Below are 5,766 nucleotides of genomic sequence, written 5' to 3' on the forward strand. Positions count from 1 at the left end.
TAAGCGCTCCCGAAAAGACAGAACCCAGGGGGAATTGGGCTCCTGCGAACCGAATGGAACCGTCGGTGGACGCGAGTGGGAGCAGAGAGGTCCGAGTTCCGAAGGAAGCCGTGGGGTCATTGTTGTGAGGTCAAGAGGGTCCCCGGGGCTGGCTCCGTCCAGGTGGAGGACTCGGCCGAGAAGCGCCGGTCCGGAGTCGCTGGGCAGGGGCTGCAGAGAAAAGTTGGTACTCGAGATCCCGCCCTGAGAGGGCCGACTCCTTCTCTGGTGCTCAGGATCCCCGCCCTGCCCTGCCCGCCCCTCACTTGGGCAAACTTCTTCACCTCCCCAGCTGCATCGTGTCCCCAGCTGAGAACTGGAAACCTTAATGCCTACCTTGTGCGATTGAGGGAGCATAAACGGAGCTAGCGAGGCCACCTTGGTTTAGTCGGCCAGAGCAGCGGTCCCCAACCTTTTTGGCACCAGGGACCCGTGCTCCTATGAGAATCTCATGCCTGATGATGCTCTGAGGTGGAGCTGAGGCGGTGGATGCTAGCGCCGGGGAGCGGAGCGGCTGCAAATACAGAGGAAGCTTCCCGGCTGGCCTACCGCTCACCTCCTGCTGTGCCGCCCTTCTCCCCTTTCTAACACGACCCCCACCGGTCCGGGTCTGTGCCCCACCCCCAACCCCACCCCCGAGGGTCGGGGATCCCTGGTCTAGAGTGTGGGTCCTAGTGTCCGATGAGGTTCCGGTTGAAAGGATCATGGCTCTGACACTGAAACAGCTGAGCCTGTACTGCATCTCGTTACCTGTAGACGGATACAGTAGGAAACATCAGTTGTTTGGGCCAGGCTCTCGGCCAAGTGCTTGCCTCATGTCGGACTTGCAAAGTTTACCTACAGGTGTAGTTGAGACCCAGAGGTTAAGCAACTTGCCCTAACCCCAAACCTTGGCTTAGTGGAAGAGGCCGAATTCCCCCTAGGAAACCGAGGCCGCAGGGCCTAGAAAAAAGAGCACCGGGAGAAAGAGAAGACGATGTCCTTGTGCGCCCAGCCCACTGTGAAAACCGAGCGTCGCTGAGCTCGCCACGCAGGTCTCCCGTCTGCAGAGATAGGAGCCAAGCCCCCTGGTGCGGCGGCCGAGAGCATTGACTTGGAAGACCTGGGCTCTGACCGTGGGACTTACGTAGAGCTTGACTCGGCCTCCTCGTTTAACCCTCTGCCTTCGACATACCGTCTGTAAATTGGGAGAGAATGAGGTGAGAACTCATTAGACATCATTATTAGGAATAGTGGGACATGTCCGGCACGCAGTATGCCTGAAAGAACCAAACCCAAGGGAAACGATCTCAGGCTGGCCACTTCTCCGTAGCTTCGCCTCTTCATCTAGAGAATGCGAGAATACTAACGGGCTGGCATATAGTCCTGTGCTCCGTCCTCCCTCATCCACTCAGGACCCCGTTCTCCGTCACCTGGCTTTATTTTACTCCATGGCCCCTATCACCTGACGTTTTATACATTTACTCGTTTATTGCCTTTTAGCCTAATTGCGTGTAAACTCCGGAGCAGGGATCTTTGTCTTGTCCCCGTTCATATCGCCAGCGCCGCCTCAAACAGTGCCTGGCATATATACTAGATAACTTAGCGGTTTTTGGTCGAATGAATAAATGAATGAATAGAGATATTTAAGAATGCAATTTGTACGTGTAGAAAGGGATCAGCAGACCTCCTGGCTTGTGGTAATTATCATGACCCTCGCTGTGTTTCCCTGCCTTTCTGCTCGCTTCCACGTGTATCCGGCCATCTTGCGCTCACTGATTTAGTTGCCCGGGTATTTTGATCCTTAGAACGAGGTGCCTTGGATCGCAGACACGCGTGTTCCGTCATTGCAGAGGAGTAGCTCCTGTTCTAAATGAACGATTGAGCGTTCTGGTTCACGCACCGTCTCCTTGTGAGTTTCGCTAACGTGAGTCAGTCCCCCTCAGCTGGCTCACATCCACGTGCACGGCCCAAAGTGCTTGCAAAGGTTAGGGTGACGCCAGGGCGTGGCTGTCTGGCGAGCCCCCCTGTCCAAGTGTCCCACGGTCTCACCGTGGACGCAGTTACCGTCGCTGCCAAGGGCGGTGACTTGAGGAACACGCCTACCCTTCTCGACCAGTGCCTGTTGCCTACAGCCTGGCCCAGCCGTCCTGTTATCAAACTTTTGCACGATATCCCCTGCTATCTCTTACTGCGAGCAAGGCTGTGCATCTTTTCCTGCACAGAGGATCCGCTACTCTTTACTTTCCGTGAGCTGAGTGTTCATATCCTTTGCCCGTTGTCCTTCAAATCGTTGGTCTTTTTCACATCCCATCTCTTTCCCACTTTGTATGTGTCCTGGTACATGAGTTCAGCTTTACAGCTGACTTTATTTCTTCCGGGCAGCTACCCAGTTGTCTCAGCACCATACAGGGGATAGCCCGTCTCCTCGTCAGTTTCAGATGCCACCTTCATCCTGTAAAAAAGCATACGCACACATATGTATCTAGGTCTATTTCTGGGCTTTTCTCTCAAAAAAATCTTCTGATGGTCCTGACCCGGAGAAATTTTTTCGATTCAACTGATTCTTTGGTGTCACGCCCACTCGGTGCCTGTCACTGCGTGGGTCCTGGGATCACAGAGGTGAACGCGACCTTGCCCCTGTGGTCGGCAGGGGGCATCTGCCATGCTCTCCCATTCCTCTTCCGGCTGCCACTCAGCCACATCCTCTGCCCATGTCGCTGCCGGGGAGGCCTGTGCGCAACCAGAGAATGTCTGCCCGTGCCAAGGCTGCCAACTCCAGGCGCTCCTAAGCGTTCTGTCCTTTGGGCGTCAGAGGGCTGCTGGGTCCCCTGCCAGCGGGGTAGGACAGCTTCTTCAAGTCCAGGCCCCTGCGTGTCTGTTTTTTCTGGCCCTGGCGCAGTCCCGCCTTCACCGTTTTCACTCTGTCCTCTTGGACAGCTCCATCCGGTTTTCATCACATCAGCTTTCTTCAAGTCCAGGCCCCCCTGTGCTCACAGCCCTTTTCTACTCCGGGTGGCCTCCAAGCTGAAAGTCTTTTGAGTCACCTGGTTTACGAGCCCAAGCAGTATTTCCAGGTGTGGAATGTAATGCTTCCAGAACCTGCAGAGGCTCACCGGGCCCTGGGCTTCCTTCTCAGCCGTCCGGGGTACGAAGAGGAAGCAATTTCCCTCTGCGTTTGAGAGGATTTCCTATTCCACCTCTACAACTGGAGCCCCTGAACATTGCACTGCCCTGTTTCACTGTAGAGTGAGTTTACCTACACATGGGAGTGCATGCGTCCCACGAAGGCCTCTGTTGTGCCTTCCCCGCAGCCTACTGTCTTGTGTTTGGTGTCAAGGGGGAACTTGATGTATATATACGGGGTCTTTGGGATGTGCGGGCCCTCTGGACAGAGACCAGAGGGGACAGACAGTAGCGCAGAGAGGGGGGAAGATGTCAGTATATGTATTTGTTTTTCCATGTGAACTGTCTATTCTTTGCCCATTTTCTATTGTCTATTCAGCTGTTTCTTTTCAATTTCTAAGACCTATCATTGATGATTATATTTTTTGTAGTATATTTGCAATTTTCTTCTTATGTTTTCATTACTCTATTGCTTCGCTTATGTTTTGTGTTCTCCAAAGAATTTAGATTTTCTAGAACTCAAATATGTTCCTCTTTTCTAAAAATTTGGCTTCTGGATTTTGAGTCATAGAAGGAAGGCCTTCCCTGACTCCAGACTTATGCAATTATTGTCCCATGTTTTCATACAGCGTTTTTAATGCTTTGCCTTAGCATTTAAATATTTTGTTTTTGAAATTTGTCCTGGTATGCAGATAAAAATGTGGCTCAACTTTATTATTTTTTTCCCCAGAGGATGGCTGTCCAGTTGTCTCAGTACCGTATGTAGAATACTTTGTCTTTTCCCACTGACTCGAAAGTCTAACTTTACCATTTCCTAAAATCACACGTACATTGGGTCCATTCCTGGTCTTATTCTCAAAAAAGAAAGGCACCCCAGTGAAAGCCAAGAACATCTCTGATTCTTCGGTTCTAACTCTTGACTCACTCTTCACCGCTCACTCCACCCGGGCATCATGGGTCCTTCCATTCAGACTCCTCTGTCAAGTATCTAGGATGTGTGGAATACAGGCTGGGTCTTGGGACAACAGATGTGACTGGGGCTAGTGTCTGCCCCTGTGAGTTCAGGGTCAATCAAGTTGAGGTAAGAGACTGAGAAGAGACACTGCTCATGAGGACTGATGCCACTGTGGGAGAACACCGGCACTGAGGTGGTACTAGGGACATCACAGTGTCTTAGCCTGCAGAGGAAGCACTCAATGACCCTGCCTGGTTTCCCTGAGGAAGATGACTGTATTCTCCCAGGAGAACACAGGTTTGCGGCCAAGGAGGGGTGGCACTCTCTGCCTTGCCTGTTCTAGCAGGGGAGGCCTTGGTGGCTATGACCTCCTTTGACTAATGTCCCCGCCTTTGCCCTGGGAGCCATGTGTCCAGCAGAGCGAGAAACTAACCTTTAGAAAGGTCTTTCATATAAATGGGAAAGGATTTAATCCTCTGGTGTCAAATCCTGGCACGTTGTACATTAACTTCCCCGGCCACCTTTTCTTGCCACTGGTTGAGACAATGAATTTCCGGATGATTTTCATGTTCTGGGGGCCAGCAGTATAAGGAGACATGGGGAGTAGAGACTAAAGACATGAAATTCAAGCTAGTGTTTTTGTTCTGTTTCGCGAATGGTGTGAGAAAGGTCTGGAAGCAGCAGTAGGGAACAAGGACACACACTCCCTTTCTAGCTCCTACAGAATGAGGTATGTTTGGAGAGGCACCTCCTAAGAAGGCTGTAGGGAAATTATGTCCTCTGGAGAGAGGTTTGAGAAACAACAGGAAGAGTATTTATTTAGAGCACTTGAAGAGGAAATTCTTGGAAGATGGGCAGGATTTTAGGAGTTGGGGAGAAATGAGATAAAATGAGTTAAAGACTGAAAAAAGTGATATTCAGAGTCTTACGGGGATAAGGAATGATCTTTCTGTGGTGACTTCAGAGAAAGATAAAAGAGCATGAAATTGGTCATGTCATGGAAGCTTCCAATAGTTGGTCCTACCTTCCAGTTTCTAAAAACTTTTCATTTCATAGGTTTGATGTAATGATGATAGAAGCTTGAGAGCTAAGTGAGTGTCATGGTACTGGTGATCCATTTTTTGCCAAACAGCTTACTTTTTATTGAGCACCACTGAAGGCGATCATAAGGTAGTTTAAAGGGGGGACCAAAATCCCACTAAGCAGAGGGAAAAGCTAAAAATCAGATAACCAGCCGTTATTTTCAAGCGGCCATCCATACTCATAAGACGCAATAGAAAAGTATTTCGACCAAAACGTTCGCACAACGGAGGAGACTAAGTAGCGGTCACCGTAAAAAACTCTCATCTTTTGTTTCACTTGATTTCTTTCCCCCGGAAGGGGGTGCACCGTTCCCGGAAGTACTGCAATACCGGGTCGATGCGTGGAGTGGACGGAGCAAGCTCCTATTCCAACTCCCAGCTCCAAAAATCCATTTAATATATTGTCCTCGGATAGAGGACGTATCAGATATTAAACTGATAAGAACAGATACTACACTTGATCTTAGCCAAAAGGCCGAGAAGCGATGCTTGGCGCTCCGCCTTGGCCGCTGTCCTCCTCCTGTCACCCATATTCAACTCACGGTGAGCCAGGTCGTTGGCAGTCGAGGGCTCATGTCCCTTGCC

General features: G+C 50.7%; 1 non-coding gene across 1 annotated transcript; it reads right to left on the reverse strand.

The window, feature by feature from the left end:
* Positions 1-5,477: 5,477 nt before the first annotated feature.
* On the reverse strand, positions 5,478-5,668 carry LOC111734546. The gene has a single exon (XR_002778483.1). It is a non-coding gene; the product is annotated as a U2 spliceosomal RNA (small nuclear RNA).
* Between the last annotated feature and the right edge of the window lie 98 nt (positions 5,669-5,766).

The sequence above is a fragment of the Pteropus vampyrus genome, unplaced genomic scaffold, assembly GCF_000151845.1.
Source record: "Pteropus vampyrus isolate Shadow unplaced genomic scaffold, Pvam_2.0 Scaffold1767, whole genome shotgun sequence".
NCBI lineage: Eukaryota > Metazoa > Chordata > Mammalia > Chiroptera > Pteropodidae > Pteropus > Pteropus vampyrus.